At 38.1% G+C, this 21,268-nt stretch overlaps 1 protein-coding gene across 2 annotated transcripts in view; it reads right to left on the bottom strand.

Moving 5' to 3' along the window:
* Nucleotides 1-16,651, bottom strand: part of mAChR-B (muscarinic acetylcholine receptor) — a 37,346-nt gene extending 20,695 nt beyond the window's left edge. For both annotated transcript variants that reach the window (XM_018098096.3, XM_089265007.1), the window contains exon 1: nucleotides 16,359-16,651. The gene's annotated coding sequence lies outside the window, so the exon portion shown is untranslated. The remainder of the gene's footprint in view (nucleotides 1-16,358) is intronic.
* Between the last annotated feature and the right edge of the window lie 4,617 nt (nucleotides 16,652-21,268).

Raw genomic sequence — 21,268 nt, 5'->3', positions numbered from 1 at the left:
CTTTATCAAAATTTTTGCTACTTTGCCTTAATTTTGTTTTTCTTTGGATAGCAAAAAACTCTATTTTTTTTCTCATTTTGAGTATCAAATGAGCTAGATTTGTTGTGTAAATAATAAAAAATAATAAAAAAAAAAAAAAAAAAAAATTGAGAACCGAGAAGGATATATCTAAGCAAGAAAAGTCCTAGATTGGAGATCATTGTTATCATTGTGGATTTTTAATTGTATAACAAAAACAAATGAAAGATAAAGTAAAACTATTGAAAGGTCTCTTAAAAATTATGACAATATAATTAACAATTATGGAAAAATATTTATTTATTTTTGTATTATTACTTAATATTTTTCATTTTTACTTTAACTCCCTGACGGTAGTAATTGATATTATTGCATTTACATTTACATTTAAAACAGTCTATAAATATATACCCATTTTCATTTTTACAGGGTATTGTTAAGAAACTTTGGATTGTGCGCCGTAAAATATAATGAGAACAAACCTTTTATGCAATATTGATGCCCTTTTGTTAATATGCAATAAAAGTAAGATTTGCGCCCAACAAACACAAACAAAATCATAGCATACTTTTTGGGGCCGAATAAAAATGCACACGAAAACATGATTAGCCTATGGCCCAAGGTTAACAGAAATTAGTTGTAAAAAATATTGATATGCAAAGCCGAAATCAAGTAAATGAAATCATTTACTGGACAAAGATTTCAGCTTGACGCAGATCAGTTTAATAATATTTGCAAGCTATGCGCTGGCAATGTCAGGGCATTCAATTAAATTGCTTAACTTTAATGTTTATCTCTGACTGGGTTCATAATACGCTGTTCCTTTTGTGAGGGTTCCGTAAGTTATGAACCATAAAGGACTTGCCACTTTACAGCACGTTGCGCATTGTATGAAGCATAGTCGACGCTTTATGCGCGGCTTAGCACCAAATCCCCGACTGTGTGTTTACAGCTGCCGCACAACTGAGATCTTTCGGCAAGCCATGGGGAAAATCTTTAAAGTCTCAGCGTGCGACAGCGTCAGACCCTAACTGCTGGCTGCAGAGGCAGCACGGCAGCACGGGCTGGCGGGTTGCTGAGCTGGTGCACATTCCATTTTGTCGCTTGGCAGTGCTGCTGGCAATTATCACAACATCGTGTCGCAGTCATCGTCCTTGCCATTTCTGCCACACTAACAATAATACCCGCCCCAGCGAACAGCGTACAACAAAATGCGGCAACCAATCAGGCAAACAGTGAACGATGCGCCCCACAACGCCCATTTTTAATGTGCCACAACTTGGGCAGCGGGAGCGGGAGCAGGAGCGTCAAAGCACTGCCACTCTCTCTGGCCTTTTCGGGGTTTGAGTGTTGGTATTGGAATTTGCTGTGCAACTGTTTGAATTGTCTTGTACATATTTACACTGAGCAACAACAGTAAATTGACATAAAAACCAAATTGTCCATAAAAATGTATTTCCCTTTAGCCAGCAAAGATCTCCCCCAAACATGTTCTCTTATTTTTTTTTTTTTTCATCGTTTGGCTGTGCGCCTCGACGCTTATCGATAAAGTTCGACCAGAGCGGCGAGGCAGCTGCCCATTGGCAGCACTTCGCTGCCGGAATTAGTTTGTAGCCAAAAAAAAAAGCGAGTAGAGTATTATCGACTATGCCATGCACGCCTAAGATCAAACAGTTATATACCTAAAAAAAGTCTTCATCTACATAAGTTTCTATAGAGACTCTTCACTCTTTCACGCTCTGTCAAACTAATATACTCATTGCCTGCGCTTTGAGCGAGCACAGCAAAAATAAAGAGAGCAAACCCCCAAGCGACATGACCAGAGCTCCCCAGCGGCAGCGCCAGCGTCAGCGCCAGCGTCAGCGCCGAGCGCCTCCGTTTCCGTCAACAATTTAATCAGTTCATCGCCGTTGCCGCAAATCCTTGGCTAAAGGTTTTCGGTAACATTTTATTTTGGCGCTTGTTTATTTCGCAGACCCTTTTGGGCTTTATGTTTCATAGACATCGGCAGCAAATAAGTTCGCTTTAGCTGACTTTTTATTGATTGAGCTACAGCTACAGGAAATTAAATGCCACGCCCCCTTGCCAGCACCGCCCGCAGACAGTCGACCAGCCAATATTTTAGTTTCCTTTGTTCATCAGCGTGCGGCAGTGGAGGAGCAGGGGGTGTTGATGGCATTAGCCATGGCTAATACTAATGCTAATGCTTAGGCAATTATTGGCATAATTAATAACGCGTGCTGTTGCAATGTGTTAATATACTATGTAACACTGTGTGGCAATGAAATAAGAGTGCGGTTGGATATTTATGGTAAAATCCATTAGTGGTTGTTCTAGATGGGTTTTCGGTGTCAAATTGTCGCGCTATGATAATGATATATTTTAGAAATTTTGTTGGGTTTGTGCTGTAGGTAAATTCGGGTTACAATTTTTAAGATATACGAAGTTTTTAATGTATAAATTTTGTGTTATTTTTTGCAAAGTAAAAGAGGCTTTCAATATCATTATCTTTATATTCACTGGAGAAATCTACAAGACAAAGTTGCTTTTCAACTTGTAAAACCAAATTGAGTGATCGATTATTATCGATAATAGAAAAGTGGACTATCGAAAAAAATAATAAATTGCACATAAAATTAGCAGGAATACATCTGCATCAAGAATTTGAGAAATGTTGAGAGCATGAAGGGAGAACAGATGGACGGACAGGTCACGGACTGATCAGGTTATATTAACTCAGCTCTTTATTGTGATAAGGTATATACATATGTAATGAATTTCAATCTTTGACTTGGGTTCGGGATAAAAAGAGATTAAACAGAGGATCTCGCATTTAAAATATCAAAGTTTGATTTGATGCAGGCCAGAAGACGAGAAGATATCAGCTAGATACGGATAATTTTGATGGAACTTGTTAACTAGAAAAAAAATTAAAGTAGGAAATATAGTTCATATATGATTAAAAGCAGAATCGCAGTAAATACGAAATTCCGTTTTGTTTGCTTCGTCGTCACTCGTAATATATGAAAAATACGCATGTTTTTCTTGCAATATGCAAAACATGTTTGTGCAGTGTTGTGCAAGAGCGAAAACGCGGCTGATTGATACCGCATACATGTGATTGTTAATTGAAACGTATCGAATGCAAAAGCAGATGCGACAACTTCAACCGGAATATCGAGCGTTCGCTGGCTGCCCTTATCAACACCCGCACGCACGCACACATACACGGCTAGATATATGCAAACACGCACATTGACTTTGAATGAGTTTTTAATAACATTGTTAGCGTCAGCTCGTGCGATGACCACAAACGCGTCCGGGCGAACCTCGAGGGGCCACGGAAGTTGACTTCTGCACACGTTAAAGGCCGACCGGCAAGAACAACAACAAAAAGAGCAACAACATTGTGAGTATATATATGTGTTTGTGTGTGTGTGTGTGTGTTGGCTATTTTTGTTTGTTTATGCCACGCCAGGCGCACATGTAAGCACGGACCTGGCCAATGTTTGCGCAACGCCTCGCGCTCGCTTTTGCCTTCCCAGTGGCGAGCATATTGAAAATGTCGCGTTTGTTGTGGCATCGGTGGTGGTGGTGGTGGCGGTGGTGGTGGGGCAATCGACGAAGGGCGGGTCAAGCGTTTCCAGTAGCTGTTGTGATTTTATTAACAATGCAAAAAAAAAAAAAACAGAAATAATAAAAAAATGAAAGAGAAACTGAGAGAGCAAAAAAAAGGGCGCTGTTGGCCATATCTCGAACGCACTAATTACACAGGCCAGGCCATAATGATAGACATAGGAACTGTGTCATACAATTCTGATTTGATGACTATGGCATTATGTATAGAACTATATATACATATGTATATATGTATATATAGAATGTGTATATGTATTATGACAGCTGCTGCTGCTGCTGCTGCTAAGCTGTTGCCAAATTAGTTTCACTTGGCATATATAACAGTAAACTAGCCCTTAGGCTTTGACACAACACTTTAGCTTATTCATGCTGTGCGCATAGAACATGGCATGTATGTATGTATGTATATATATATATGTGAGGCAGCTGTTTGCACGGACTGCAGATAAAGGCGGACTCTGCATGTGGCACAGTAGAAGCAGGGGAAGAAGGAGAAAAAAAATACCTGTATAGCAAACAAAGATGGAGCTGCCGAAAACAAATAATCCGTTTGCTGTGCGTGTGTAAGCTTTGCTGTTTGTGTTTTTCTTTCACGCACACACACATACTCAGAGACACTCATACACACACACACGCGCGCTCGCACAGCATGTTGCACGCTCTTCTTATCTGGCCTCGTTGGCTGCTGCATTCCGCTTTTTGTCTGTTTACATGCTGTTGCCCTCACAGCCGCAACATGTTGAGCTGCAAAGTAATATGTTATAACAAAAGGCCAGGCACGGGCACGGATTCAGCTCAGCTTCTGTCAGCTGCATGGGGCCGGTGGTGGTGGGTGTGGGTATATGGGTGTGGGTGTGGGCGTGGCTCATGCCACATTGCGTCAGTCGTTGCCTGCTAGTCAAGCAGCAAGCAGCTTAAAAACCTCATTGACACGTTCATGTTGCAACACTTTTCGTTTCTCTAAGCCATTTCTTTGGCATATTGTCCAACTCGAGACAGCAGCCGCCCCTCGCCCCTCGCCCCAGTCTCAGTTCCAGTCTCAGTCCTCACGTCCATCCAGACAAATGTCAATAGATACGTTGGTCTTTAGCTTTTTACTTTGCTGGCTTCTGCTGTGTGTGCGCATTAGAACCTAGCTTCCAATCAGTGAGGCAAGGGGCGGGGCCGTGCTCGAGTTAAAGCAATACGTGTGCAGCAGTGCGTATGAGTGATTCGAATGTACATTTAATTGCATTGATAATGTAATTTGACTACGCACACATCATATCGAATTTATAATTTGCATGCAAGCAGTTCCGAATTTAATTACATTTTTGCATCTCGATTGCAGGTGCAACTAATTGAATTACCTTCATGAAGGTGATTAAAGCCAAATTTTGAGCACTTTAGTTCTCAACGCTCATGTTTTCAGTTGAGATAACTATTATTATGAAGTGCACGCTTTAACATAGTATTAAATTATGTAACTCTCTCTCTCTCTCTCTCTCTCTCTCTGCACCAGTTGGACATAGAGAAAGCAGATGAATTTTAATGTAATTAGTTTGTAAGTTGCACAGTTAGTTATATTAAAAGTTTGCTACAATAAAGAGGAGATAAATTTCTCGGAAAATCAGACAGCAAGGCAAAAAGGGAAAGGGTAAAGCACAGCAAGAAGTAACAAGTGAGCTTCATTCTGAGCTGTGAGTGAAAGGCAAATCAAGGCATGTTGAAAGATGAGACCTGAAAAATTATATCTTTGTAGACGGATTTGTCCAATTAGGCAATGTGAATCTCGTATTTCCTCAGAAGGAAACCCTTTTTCATGCATTCCTTTTCAATGAATTTACACAAGAAAACAATCAATTGAAGCCTCTTGTTTTTTCGCTCTATTTGCAATTCTATTTTATGACATTAAGGTAATTTAGGGACACCAGAAAGGAATGTGACGGCCGATAATACATAATAAATTAATGGGTAGGCTTATTATGAGTAGGGAAGTTATGGGGAAGAGAAGCAGTACTTTGCCTGATGAGTAACTTAGATGATTTTCATGTGTGCTCTAGTTATTAGTACTAATTCCTTATTGATTTGTTAGAGGACTGCTAATTTGCTTAGGTATCTATATATTTTTTTATTAGGAACATATTATTTTCGGTTAATAATAGATTTTTTCTTAAAACCATTTTTCTTAAAAAAAATTGAGTTATAATTTGATGATAAATATAAAGTATGCTGTCAATTTTGAAAAACTTAAATGTTGCTTAAATATTATTTTTATTATAATATATATATAATTATATAAAATTTTGCTTACGGATATATGTATATATTTGACATATTTGCATATTCAATTCGAAAATTTGAAACATAATTTTTTATTATTTTATTTATATTTTATTTTATTTTTATTTATTTTTTATTTTTATTTATTTTTTATTTTTATTTTTTATTTTTTATTTATTTTTTTTTTTATTTTTATTTATTTCAAATATATATATATATAATATTATTTAATGTTGCTCAAGAAAATATGTATATACTTGAATTATTGGCATATTCTATAAGAAAATTCGAGCCATATAATATCATTTAATATTCGCGAATATATTTGATGGAATTACTGACATATTCAGTAGAATATTTATAATAATATATAATAATATTTTATTTAAAGACACATCTAAGCTGGAATTAGAAACTCTAAAATATACAAGCGTATTGTAATACAGGATTGTAAAATATATGCCACAGAACTAAGACCATTTTGGAAAGCTGGCGCTCGTGCTTCCGCACTCAACCTGTCGACAGACGACTTCGAGTTATTACCTGTGCAGCAGGTAGACTGTGAATTTTCCTACAATTTATAATACGTGAATTCCCCTTGCATAAATATTTCATATAGTTTAGTGTATATTTTCATGTCAGGACAACAATAGCCCCGAGGGCAAGTACAGGCAGACAGCAGGGCTCTGCGCATTTGCTAAACTCCTGACAAAACGCATAGTTGAAATATTTTACAATGAAACTTTTCTGTTTTGCGTTTTGCATTCCATTTTGATGCAGGGCTTAAAAAGCAATCATATGAAAGCATTTTAATGCAGACGCAGTTGCAGAAAAATAGAAAAATAATGTATGTTGACTTTTTTTTTTTTTGTAAATGCCCGTAACTATATATAAATGACACAATCTGTAAGCTTTAATAAAAATAAATTATGAAGTTTCTCTAATCAATTTGTACACCTTGCTGTTGTTGTTGCTGTTGTTGTTGTTGTTGATATTGGTGTTATCTATATAAATAAATTTGTACGAAAATTGTTTGTGGCACGCAAGCCAAGGTGAGTAAATAAAATAAAAAACTAAAATGTCAGCGTTGAAGGTCAGTTAAAGCAGCTGCAGCTACGTCTGGGTCCAGTCGAGCAACTAATCAAGTTCATCACCTGTAACTGACTCCGGCTATATATATAACTGTATATATATATATATGTCTATATATTTAGAAATGGAATTAATGGCAAATTGGAATTGTTAGGGCTTAAGCCCGACGTCTTAGTCAATTTCAGGGTCGACTTGCTGTTGCAATTGGCGCTGTTCTAATTATGTGATGGCCAATCATTCAGTTGGAGCTGATTTGATGTGCGGCGCTCATTAAAGTTTTGTAATTGCAACAACTTTCTAATGCCACAAAGCCAAGCGAATGTCGCTTTTAATTATGTGCTGGCCAGCGATTCGAATACACAAAGTCGCTTGTCTATCAGCCAGGTAGCCAATGAGCGCTATTTAGCACCTCAACGCACGTCAGATGGTTCTCTATGTGTGTGTGTGTGTGTGTGTGTTTGTGGCAGGAATCGCAGCCCAGCCCCTGACTTGGGCCACACCCAATGTCAATGCAAAGACCGAATGCCGCTGGGCTGGGCTCAAGGCTATACTGAAATGGCTTTCACTAACCAACTGGCCAACTGACTGACTCACTCACTGATTGACTGACTGACACACTGACTGATCGACAATCTGTGTGTGCGTGTTTGTGTGCGTGTGTGTTAGCGCCTCTGTGGCCAGTGTGCTTGGCCTGGCGCTTGCTTATTTTTAAAACGACCTTCGCGCAAATCAAATGCAAAGTTGCTCTGCGGCCAGGGCAACTCGTTTGCTGCTCTCCGGAAAGGTCAGAGCCGATTTAGCAATGACTATCTAGAACTCGCCAAACCTATAAAGGACTACACTTGGCAAAAATGTCAAGTATTTGATGAGCTCGCACATGATAGTTCACAGCGATTGCGTGATTGTGTCTTTTCACAGTGATAAGTCACAGAAATGATTCTAATTTGGCTCAATTGAAAACAAGAAAGAAATAAATTTCAGTTAGATTTTTTCAAAATTATTCTCAAAAGCAGATGATGAATATATACTGCTAATAATGCTATTTAATAAGGCTATAATGGTTTTGTTCTTTTTAGTCTTTAATTTTTTCTTTAGTCATCAATATATTCTATAGTTTATTTCAGTTTAACTAATATTCTCAGAATTTATTTTAAAACCTTTTTTTACCTAAGTATAAATTTCGGGTGATAAGAGTTTTATATATTTTCTTAGATTTTTTAAGTCTTTAGTTTCTTCATTCGTCATTAATATTTTCGTCAGGTTTTTCCTAACTAGTATGCTTAAAGTTTATTTAAAATTATTATTATAAAAATTAAAAAATTAAATTTTATAGTATATATGGTATAGTGTTATACATATCTTATAAATGTATAACACTATACCAATCTTATATATATATAGTACCTATTATATTATAAGTATTATACATATACTAAGTAGTATGTATGGATATCTTATACATGTATACTAGGTAATACCCATACACTTAACCTCTACTTATATACTAACTTTCTTCTACTATACTAAGTAATAAATGCAGTATATAGGCATACTTATCTTGTACATATGCATACTCATCTTACACTTTCAAATTACTTTTAGTTAGCATAGTTTCACCTTAAAGTTTTTATATATTTTAATTTTCTTCGCTTCTTAATTACCTATTCGAGTGACTCTCACTGTATATTTTAGCTATCTTATGAGTTGTTTGCCCTGTTGGGCGCTCAATAAACATAATTAGCATTTTGGCACTGCGACGTGGCCGGGCAGCTAATGAATGAATGTGCTGAAAACATTGTACCGTATTCTTTTGCCACACACACATACATACAAACACATTTCATATGCAAAGTGAGCTGCTACAGTTTATTAAAAATGCAAAAAGTGCTTAACTATTTGGTTGTAAAGCTGACAGCCAGGTTAGTCGAAAGTCTGTAGGGCAAATAAATAAACAGCAAATTGCACAAACACACAAAGATACAGATGAGATAGAAAGAGAGAGAGAGAGAGAGAGGGGGGGGGGGGGTGGGGAGAGTGGCGCAGTCACATGCATACAAGTGTCACTTGTGTGTAGCACACTCCACAGTTGCCAACACTTGCAAATTGCCAAGTGAACAAGCACAAGGCATCTAAGCCATCCACATACATACATACATGGCGTATGCGTGTTGTGTCCTTTCTGGTTAGCCAGTTGCTGTTGCTGTCGCTTGACAAGGCTCACCAGCCTCTCGCCCAACTCTCTGTGCGTCTCTGTGCGGCGGCACCGCAGTGTGTAATTAAATATTTTACAGGCAATCTACATTCTTGAGATAAACTCAACTTTATATGTGTATGCGGCTGGCTGGCAACGGCCGCAAACGACAGGCACGTTGGGGGCACCGGCGATGCTTGCTTGAATAAACAACACAATAAACGATGCAACAAGCAACGAATTTCGCATGCGCTTTTCTAATTGTAATTTGAAACTTTCACCAGGCCTTAAAGAAATTATAATTTCTTTTTGAATTATTAAGAAAGCTAAGTAAATATATTTTTTTTTAGGGCTGCGGAAGTTAATGAAGCGGGGTGCAGAAGGGTTGGCAGTAGGTACTATGAAGATTTTGCTTATAGCACAATTTTTAATAATATTATATATATAACAAAGATGTTAGCATTCGAGCCATGTGATATGTTTCGTATAGAATGCTTACGAATTTTAAAGTCTGAATCTCAAACTGAAAGAATTTTTCGAAAAAACGTTATTTCTTTTGCACTTGCATAACCTCAAAAAAAAAGATAAATTTTTACATATTCTCTTTAAGCCTTTCAGTTGAGGCTGAAAGCCATAGAGTAAAAAGGTCTTGGAAAAAAATCCAGAACAACCAGTTCAAGCTCAATTGAAAAGCCAATTTTCACATGCTATACTATGTTTGGTTGGCATGAAAATCTTGATCTGTGTTGAATAGTGTTAATTTATATTTCAAGCTAAGCCAAAATGTGGCCCAACACTTTGTTAGAGTATTTAAAGGACAAAATGTAACAGCTCAGATTAATTTTTGTAACTAACACACACACACACTCACAACGACAAACAAGAGACAAAATCTGATCCAGCTTTTAGTTATTTCCATTGCGCTTAGGCTGCAATATTTTGGAAAGACCCACAACAAAAACAGGACATGCCTATACATACACACACACACACACACACACACACACACACACACAGACACACACATACACACATGCAGACGCTGCCAAACACACATGCGTTTGGCTCATATTTTAGAATTTGTTCGCCTTTTGTGAAATTTGGATTAGAGCCATTTGACTTTTCTTTTTTTTTTTTCGAGATACAAATGTAGCATGAAAAGATAATCGGCTTGGCTGGGCAACCGAAAAGGAACATGGATGGCTATGCTGTGGTCCGAGCCGTGTCTGACGTTGCGATGCTCTTTGCATGCTGTTTGGGGCGTGCTGTTGTGGGTGTGGCACACCCAATCTGGACTCTGTTGTTGCTTTCCACATGGGCGCGATGCGGGAGAGTGTGAGCGTGCGGCATGTGGCATGCGGCATGCGGCATGTTTAACACACGCACTCGTGTTTGTAATTGCACTTAGAGTTTGTAATTTGTGAATTAAAATTGCTCGGCATCAAAACTTTGTGCGGATTTCATAAGCAAATTATACGGCTCGAAATTTGTAATCTCTGAGAGGGAGAAATCTTGCCTCATCTCCAACAGCTGCCCTCTCTCTGCCTCGATTGGCGTGTTTTTTATTGCACTTTAATTAACAATTAAGCGGAAATTAAATTAGCGCGCATTTTATTTGCATTTTATTAGCCAGGGCTGGGGCTCTAAGCAATTTATTTTTCCCTGTTTTTTTTTTTATCAAATTTAATTAAAAGTGCATTTGCATTGAAATTGGCGCGCCTTTATGTATTTAACTAATAAGTGAGTTATGCCAGTTACGGGGCACACGTCTTAGCCATGGCAACGAGTCGACAGCATTTTGTAATTGCCTGGCTAGAAGGATTGCTAAAACATAGGGAGAGAAAGAGACAGAGAGAGAGAGAGAAACGCTTGACCGAGGGCTTAGCCCAGCAGCAGCTGTTAAGTGGGCCGAAGCACACGTTCTGCCCACTTGTGTTGGCCTAATTGGCTGGCCAAGTGAAGGATGTGCGGTTTGACTGGTCAGGTAAGGGCTGCCTCGCTTTCAGCTTTAATTAAAGTGCAGCTAAGAGGAGAGAGAGAGAGTAGAAAAATCCGACTCGGATAGTTGGCCAGCCATAATCGCAGCTCTTTAGCTTCTTAAAGTGCATGTTCTTTTCCTATTACGCTCCGTTTCTGGCTTCCTGGCCAATCCCATTTCCAGTTTTTCGCTGACTTTGAACATTTTTCAGTCGATAGGATAAACATTATCCTTACAGCTGACGCGCGAGTGAATCAATGTCAAAGGAAACGTGTTGCTCACTCATTCAAAAACACACGTGCGCGCACGCACACCTAAACACACATGCACACACACACACATCTACATAGCAACGCGTGCTGTGCATTAAAACTACAGCGGCAAAAGCGGAAACGGAAATGTAGCAGCGTGTTCCAGCTGAAAGCCATAATTTTGCATTAGCAGCCACAGCAGCAGCAGCAGCAGCAGCAACAACAACAGCACATAATCAACAGCGAGCAGCATACTAGCCTTTCTGCCTGCCACAATTCAGTGAAAATGTCCGCGAACGTGATACAAATTTGCATGCAGCGCAGACTGAGAAAAAAGAGCAACGAAATGATAAAAAAGCAAAACGAATAAATGGACTCATGTGTTGCCCGCTTTGCTCTACACATTGCTGCAGCCATTAGCTGTTTGCCAAGCTGGTTGGCAAAACCCAAATAGAGATATCAAATAATTATGAAAATTACATAAATCATTTACGGTATATTTATTTTTAAATGCTGAACCGCTTAGTAGATAAAAAATACAAAAAAAAGTATTATTTTTTGCTTCGATTTAAATTGATAAAAATTAATGCAACAATGATATATTGCAGTTGGTTCGACGTGTACTAGAAATGAATTAAAGAAAATTTTAGAAAATTTTATGTAAATTAAATAAAATTCGAAATTTATGGTACAGAAAAAGAAAAACTATAATAATTATTTAGTTTTATTTAGGTGTTTTACTAAATAATTATTACACTTTTTATGTCAGCAGAATTTTATATATCATAGGTATTTACCAGTAGCAATAAAAAATACCAAGGCTCTCTTTTTAGATAGGCTTAAATAATCTTTATGTAACTAATTTTCAGGGTTTTTATTAATAAATAAATATTAAATATTTATAGCACTAGTTTTTTGGGTATAGCTGATGATTATTAAATAAATTTATTTAGTTAGTTAATATTTATAATATTATATTTGCATAATAAAAACCATCAATTTCATTTGGTATGGGAATAAATATTAAATATTTATTTTGGAACTTTTTTGAATATAGTTCGGAATTTTCTTGAATAATTTCTTAATTCCTAACAGCATTATTATTAAAAAAAATTTCATTATGCAAAAATTTTCTTTTTTTTTATAAAAAATTAGTAATTTGATAAATTTGGAATTTTATTAAATTTTTATTAGTTGATCTAGTATACAAACTCAATTCCAATATTATTCCAATATTATTAAAAAAAAAATTTCATTATGCAAAAATTTTCTTCTTTTTTTTATAAAAAATTAGTAATTTGATAAATTTGGAATTTTATTAAATTTTCATTAGTTGATCTAGTATACAAACTCAATTCCAACTTTAATTCATTCAGAACTCTAATGATTTGTTATATATTTACATATACATATATGTAAATATATTTATATATTCCATTTGCATGCCATATCCATAGTTATATATAGCTCAAGTAAGTGTATAGCTATGCCAGCTTGTGGCGAGTAGCTGTTGGCTTTTTCAGATTTGTTAAAAATATTGTGCTGTTGTGTGATTTGATTAAATTTCACACATAACGCATGGGTTGTCAAGCGATGTAACTGCTGATTGACGTGGACTGAAGGCGAACGCCCAGAAGTGTGAAGTCCCTCGCACGCTCGCTCCCTCTCCCTCTCTTTCGCACATCATGCTCTCCCTTTCTCGCTCTCATTCTGTGCTGTCGTATAATTGGAAATTCTTGTCCAAGCTACGGTTACCATATCTACGCTGGTGTTGGCCCTGGCCCTGGCCCTGATGCTGCTGCTGTTGCTGCTGCTGCTGCTGTTGCTGGCTCTGGCATTCTATATAATTAGTTTTGCACTAACTGGGGCGTAAAAAACAAAACGCTCAGATCGAAGCCTGAACGCCTGAACGGAAAAATCATTAAAAATATTTGCCTGCACGCGCTTAAGCCTCGTCATCCAATCAGCTATCCTACCGAGCCAAAAAAAAAATCGAAAAACAAAAACAACCAAAATGATGAAGACCAAAACCCCAATTTGGGGCACTGAAATTGTTGCTTACTTGGCAAAGATGTTTATCACAGCGAGCCGGTTAGCCGCATTCTCTATATGCACGGCCGCAAGGGAGCCTAAAGGGGCGTCGTGGGGAGGGGGGTGGAGGCGTGGTGGCTACTGCGGTTGGCAGTGTAAATATTTTGGCATATTTCGCTCGCGTTTTGGGCTTTCTTTTTGGATTAGTTTCGTTTATTTCGTCATTTGCGCGCCGCACTAAACGCATCCTGTCCCAGTTCCAGTGTCTCTCTTTGGCCATTTTGGTTCGGTTTCTTTTTTGTTTTTTTGTGAGGCCTACGAATTTAATCAGGCCGCTGGGGACTGTAAAGCGCCATGGCACGCCTGCCCCAAAAAAAAAAACTACTTGTTCTATACATTTGCTCGCCCAAGAAGTAAACTAAGCATATTGGCTTGGTGAAATGTACATCTATTTTCAAGAAATATATATTTTAAAGTATATACCGAGTTGGTCGGAAATCTTTTAGTTCGCCTTTCAGCGTGCTCTACAATTTGAGCTCGCCTTTTGCTTGACTGCCTTTGAGCCTCGAACGAGCATTAGGCAGTCGACTGCATTCATCTGCGCTCTTTCTCACAAATTTCCTTAAGCGAAACGCTGAAAATGCGGCCCAAGATGATGACTATGGCCATGTCGATGACTAGCTGGTCGCCCTCTAACGTCGTCCGGCCCTGCGCAGCCCGCCACTGTCGTCCCTGCCCGCTGTCAGCTGTTCGCAGTTGGATTTCCTTTTTGCGCTTTTCGTGTTCATTTTATTTGTATTTTTTGTTTTTTGTTTCTCTCCTATTCATATTACACGTTATACAAGTGTGTGAAGTAGTAATTTAAGTGTGGGGGGCGTTGACACGCCCACCGGCGGCATTTGGTGTGCATTAAATGCCGCCCTACGGCTAGCCAAGGCAGAGGAAGCGTTTGCATGCTTTACATTGATTTTTGGCATGCCTTCAAGCACACATTTCTTTGCACGGAAATCATTTCGATTTCATTCGCTTTCCAAGAATTTTCTGAGTGACATTCAGTTCAATGGACATGGATACACTATAGTTGGCGATTTAGCCAGACGGAAACATGCGAGGCCCGCAGCAGGACACAGGCCAGCCCACCCCGGCCGGCCGATGCCCAGCTCTGTTGACAGGCCCCTCAAAGACAGCTTAACTGACAAAGCGAATGAGCTGGACTCAGGGGTTGGGGTGTGGCGGCTTGGTTTGGTTCTGTTGGCGGAAGAGGAGCTCTGCTTATTGCTTTTCAGTTGTTACGCAGGTGAAGCTCAGTGCGGTCAAGCACTTTAAAAAACATTGGCCTCCGGCCAGGTGGCCAACATATTGTACAACTTGGCCCACAGACGTGTGCACATGTTAAATGAATTTTCCCAGCTACACAAATTATTAAAGCGAGCTTGAAAGAGTGACTAGAATAAGTTAATCTTGAAAGAATTATGGGCTGCTGTCGTTAGTTCAATAAAGAGGATTGCTTAAAGTTTTGCTTAAAAGTTCGATTTGGAACATAAATAGTTAAGCTACATCCATGTTAACTAAGCTTAAGTACTAAATATTAAAATCATTTATCATTTCTTTCCGTATGCAATTATTGAAAGATATATTATAATATAAAGTATGAACATTATAAATAATCTTATGAAGTGAGATTCTGGAAACCCGAATTCTTGTAAAAATATTAATATATTTATATTATCTAAATTTTTATTATATTGTTATATGGTTATAATAATAAAAAAAAAATATTTTTTTGTTTATTAATTCATCTTAAAGTTAATGCACAAAATATTTTTTTTTTGTTTATTAATTCATCTTAAAGTTAATGCACAAAATATTATGACTTTATGTTTTTAAATTACTTTTTTTAGATTAAAAAAAAATTCAAATAATTAAGTAAAGGAAACACTTTAATAATATTTTAACTTAAAATAGTAAAAATAATAAATAATAAATTAAAGTCTAAAATGTATATTTCATTTATTTGGCTTTTATTTACTTTTATTTATTAAATATATTTTTGTTTTAGTTTATTGTACTAATGTATATATATTTTTTTATTATTATTATTATTGTTATTTTTTTGTTGACTTGTTTTAGCTTTTAAAAATTTAATTTTAGAAACAAATCTTCCTTACTCTTTCAAACAATATGAAATGACTTTTAAATATCTTCAACGTTTTTAAAAATTCCTTTTTCAGATGTGGTCGATGTAGAAACGCCACATTATTTTTTCTCATGAATTCTAAATCGAATCGAAATCACTATTTAAATTTCCATTTGAATAAAAATTAACAACGTGTTGTGTGCTTATGAATTCAAGCTTATCGCAGATGTGCAGCAGAGGGGGGAGTGGCAAAGAGAGTTTGTGGTAATCGGGTCAATCTGTTTGCGAATCGTTTCGGCTTAGCATGTATGTGATTTATTTATAAGCCGTTAGTTTAAAATTCAATTTTAGATTGCCGCAATTCACTTCGCACATGCATGCCAAGCAGAGGCTTTAATCCCACAGCCAGCGATATAGGAGGCTGTTCGCTATTTGCCCGTGTGCTCGCATATTTTTAGAAAACTTTTCTAGGCAGATGTATGTACCTTAACCTGGCACCTGTCTAGCTGAGTGTCTAATGAGTGTGTGTGTGTGCGTGTGTGTGTGTATACGTGTGTGAGTGTGTTGAGTGTGTGCTCCAAATCGATAACACTACACATATCCTAGAACATCCTGTTTGATTGATCTAATTTCATGCCAGGATTGATGAGGCAATCTCAGCTTTGTTTTGACCGTCTCTTGTTATTTATTTATATTTATATACATATATTTATAGACCAGTGTGTGTGTGTGTGCGCTCGTGTGGGTGCTTGGACTTACATGCATAAATTGAGCAACTGCAGCAACAGTTGCCGTTGACGCAGGCGCTACGGCCATCAACAACAATAAGGTGGGCCAACTCCGTCAGTTGCCAATTGAGGGACGTTCGAGCGGCTGACTGCACTTCAAACCTTTTACCTGTCGCACTTGTCACACTGTGTCTACTTGATTGGTTCAAATCGCAGTTAACCGTTACACGACACTTTAAACACCTGTCGACTTAGCCGTGCAACGCGTCTGTGCAGCCCAACGGACGAATGTGGACTGTGCCCTGGCCTGGCCTGGCCTGGCCCGCCAAACAAACGCCAGCTATCAGCCATTAGCCAGCCACAGCGAGCAACTGTTGGTCGTGCGTTTATCGTAAACGGTATAGAGTTCGTTCGGCCTTCGTTCGTGTCCTTCTTCGGTCGCGTGTTCTTCGTGCAGCAGCAGCAGCAGCAATAACAACAACAAATACATCAACATTGTGGCTCGGCTCGTTCTTGGTGTCGGTGTCGGCAGCTGCTTAGCTTTTTTTTTCTTTTCTTTTACTTTTTCGTTTTATATTTGCTTTTTTCGGTTGGTTTTTAGTTTTTCATGCGCTTGCATTTCAATGACAAATTGTTGCATCTGCGAAGAGCGACCTGACAACCTGGTATGTGTGCAGATGTGTGTGCCTGTGTGTGTGTGTGTGCAAGTGAGGAATGCTCGTGTGCAAGCTTGAATCAATATTCCGTTTACTGTTTGCAATTTCATTTGCTTCTTCTTTCTTTCATTTTTTTTTTCGTTTCGAAATTGTTTTGAGTGATTTTGGCTGTTTTTTTGCTGCATACTTTTGCGGGCCGCTCACAAGCGCAAGAACTTATTTACCTACACACATGTATGTAGGTATGTGTGTGTGTGTGTGTGTGTCACTCACTTAAGTCTGGCTATGATGTGACTTTAAATATTCAATTTTACGTATACGACTTGAGAAAAAGAATATTTAAAATTATATTTTATATAATAGTATCGTCAAAAACATTCCACATATCCTATAAAAAATCCCCCCTTTAGTACTCAAAGCTCTATTTTATTGATACGTTGACTATTCACATTGATCGAAATAAAATAACATTTGCCACAAACACTTATTTGGGAAAATATTTATATGCCCATTGCACGCAGAGGCAGATGTAGGAGTATGTGTGAATATTATTCATGAATATGGGCTTACAAAGCATTTAAATTTATTACTCAACAACAAGAACAGTAGCAACTGATAGCGAAAAGTTTAATGGGAAATGTAAATGTAACGCCATTGTATGACATATGACAATAAAATGAAATGAAACAATGGAATAAAACGAAGCCGATGTCGCCGATGCCACCGCCGTTGCCGTTACTGTTGCCGATACCAATGCCAATGCTTAGGCTGTGGCTGATGATGAGCGGGAGAACGAGGTTGAGGATACCGGAGCTGGTGCCGGTATCCGCAGTAGGCCAGCATCAGGCCAAGTCAGATTCCTGCCGAGGTTGTTGCCTCCTGCAGTGTCGTTGCCAGCCTTAAACTTTCCCAGCTGCTCAAAGCGAGAGCATTCTAAATTCGTAACGAAATGCGTAACAAGTGGAGTGAACAAAACAGGCTTTCTACATTCATAAGAGCGGGCTTACCTTTATGCCTGGGTTTGCCTTTTATTTTCAAATTTGAATATAAGCAGTTTAATTACAATTTTGCTTACTCTCAGCTTGAATTTATTAATTGAAATTCGTATTTTTAAATGGCTACTCAAAGTGATTGAGCCCCAAGGCTCATGGTCTATGGTGGGTGATCAGGTATATCTGACTCGAATTTGATATATTGAATATATATTTATATTTTTGTAATTATTTTAAAAGGCGTATTAGAATATGAATCTGGGACTGAAATAAGTGGACTTAGGCCTTCTGTTTTATTTTTTAAAGTAAGCTAATATATTTAATATTCAAACATTTATCTATGCTACTCTTATATACAAAGTTCCAACTACTTTGTCTTGCCTGCAAGGGCATTCAATATTCGTTAGACATCAGTCATAGCTCTGTTTTCCTTTGTTGATTTTATTTGCTGTTATTTTTCTGCGGCCGTAGCCATATTTTACAGTAACAGTTACGGCTACGGCTACGGCTACGGCTGCGGCGGCAGATACATAAATACCAAGCTGGAAATGAAAGAGTCTAACAATGTGGCTTGGTAGCTGTTGCTGCTGCTGTTGCTGCCGCTGCTGCTGCTGTTTGCATAGCATCCATGTTGCCTGCCCCTATGCCCTGCGCCATTTTCTATTTCAGTTACCGTTACGACGCCAGCGTCGGCGTCACAGGCGTTATGCAGTCAGAGAGTCAGATATTTCATTACGTCTCGCTCGATATGTCAGGCTTCAGCTACACCATTGTGTAAGTGTGAATGTGTGTCTCTGTGTGTGTGTGTGTGTGTGTATGCGTGCGTTTGCATGTGATTGCGTGTGTTTGTGTGTGTATGGGAGCTATAATTCAATTTCAGCCATTGCGTACACACACATACATACATACGTGTGTGTATGTGTGTGTGGCCCACACCGTCACACCACCACCAGGCATCGATATGTGCCCCATTGGGCTTTATGCGTCGTGCTAGGCGTGCGGCTGAAAAGTTTAACGACGCATCAACAAACATCGCCAACACAGCACTAAACCTATTGTCATTTTTAGCGTCTGACAGTTATCATTTGAGCCGAACGATCCCCGCAAATATTGCCTAACAGCCGTCACAGTTAGTTGGAAAATTGCCCTGGTTTTTACGAGACTTGTTGTCATTTTAATAGTAGAAAAAATGTGCAAAAGATGTGACACATAAATATAGATATATAAATATTCTTTCAGCGCTACTCGAGGCTATGAAAGCTGTGAAATGCACTTAAATTGACCGCGAAGAAAACTTCCAAGTTTGTAGAGATAATTGATACAACGGTGCGGTTAACTGAGCTCTAAGTGTTGGATCTGAAATAATTAGAGCAAGTACCGTAATATGGACATCTAAATCAATAACGATATGCATTATTCTTGATATTCGTTTTAGATTCCTTTCAAAAAATATTGAGTTTATCATTAAGATTTTTGTGTCCAATAGTACTACTAATACTTTGTACAACAGATGTAAATATTTTCGTCTGTTTATGACGAGGCTAAACATCGCTATATACATCGATATATATCGCATTTTAATATTGAAGCTATTCACAGAATATTTCTATACGAGCTTTACTTTTTAGGCCTTTATTCTGATAATATTTGCTTGGATTGATTAAATTTTCACTCCTAATCTGGGTTAAATCTGTAACAATTAAATGAATGATAATTAGTTTCAGCAAGTAATTGTTAATACCTTGCAAGTTATTCTATAGAAATGCATTTTAATTTGCAACGATCGGCGAACAGTTAATTAAATCATAAGCAGGTTACAGCTGAAGCATCTTAACTAGCTAAACGCGTTAACCTAACGGCAGCTAGTCAACACATCCAACTCATTCTTGGCTGGCTGGGCTCCCACGATGCCATCCGCCAACAAACGCACTCGAAATTGCCATATAAATCGATTAGCGTTGTGTATGGCAGTCAACCAGTCAAGCCAGCCGAGCCAGGCCAACCGAGCCAGGCCAACCAACCAGTCGATTGCCATATGTTGCGCTGTGTGTGTAATTTCCAAAGCAATTAACCTGCGCTTTAGCTACACGCATACACATGCACCCACACACACACACACACACACACAAGCACACATAGACTTCAAGTTGTGTGCAACATCCTTCGGCCATGTCGCCTGTTGCTGTGCCAGCTGGATGCTGTCTGAGTGTGTGTTTGTGTGTGTGCGTGTGTTGGCAACGCATTGAACACCAATAGAATGTTGTAAATGAATTTCAAAAGTCAATCAACAAATTCGCCCTCTGACCCCAATCTTGGCTATTATTTGTCGCACTTGATTGTTAATTGGATTTTGTTGATTTGACACTTGAGCCATAAGCCTTAATCCACGTACCTCTTGCGTTGCATTGACATTGAAATGGCCACATTGTTGGCTTCCGGACCCATGCTTCTTTGAATTTTGATATATATACTTCATACGACCCGTCTGCCGGAGCACTTGTTGTTAATGCTAATGAGGCAATTATATAAGCTGAAAGGCAGCGCTTTTGTTTCACATTTCAATTGAATTTCAGTTAAAACGTCGTTAGGCTCGTTACACGCATATCGGGCCAACATATTCCATCAATAACTTTATTAACTCACTTAAATGGCAATCAATGCCAGCCCATGGCTTATGGGTAAATAAATAAATGTGTGTCTGTGTGCGTGTGTCCTTCAGTATATATCCATATTTAAATAAAAAAAAAAAAAATGGAAGCATAAAAATTGTATAAAAATGGCCAAATGTGAGTCCTTTATACACATTCAATTGGCTTTCATACCCTATTATTTAAAATAACAAAGTTGGCATATGGCAATGGGTATGCGCAACAGAGGGTGCTTGCAGCAAAGGGTTATTTGTTTTTAAACTTTTCTATGGCTCTAAAATGAGTATATTGGTTCGCCATGCTAGGTCTAGGTTTTTCAGGGCAAATGGAAGAACAAACGATCGAAAGAGAAATGTATACGCCGGAAGATATTCGTGTGGATGTACGTTTGCCTGTTCTAAGAAACGAATCATCTAACAAAACTATACGTCCGTCTGTCCGTATGAAAATAAAGATCACAATAAACGGACAGTTGGTTCGGAGGCAAATGGTTTCGTTCGTCTGTCCGTAATACGGATTCCGTAGGTCTGTGTAAATGTAATTTTTTTTTTCGATGCCCACACTAGATCTACTGAAACACAGAAAAGACTATATGACGCTTGACATAAGAATAGTGTTTATTGAAGGTCCTAGAGACCTGAAAAT

This window comes from Drosophila navojoa, chromosome 2, assembly GCF_054131105.1.
Source record: "Drosophila navojoa isolate 15081-1374.11 chromosome 2, UAZ_NAV_1.0, whole genome shotgun sequence".
NCBI lineage: Eukaryota > Metazoa > Arthropoda > Insecta > Diptera > Drosophilidae > Drosophila > Drosophila navojoa.
Note: the sequence above shows the minus strand (reverse complement) of the source record. Positions and strands in the feature narration are given on the sequence as shown.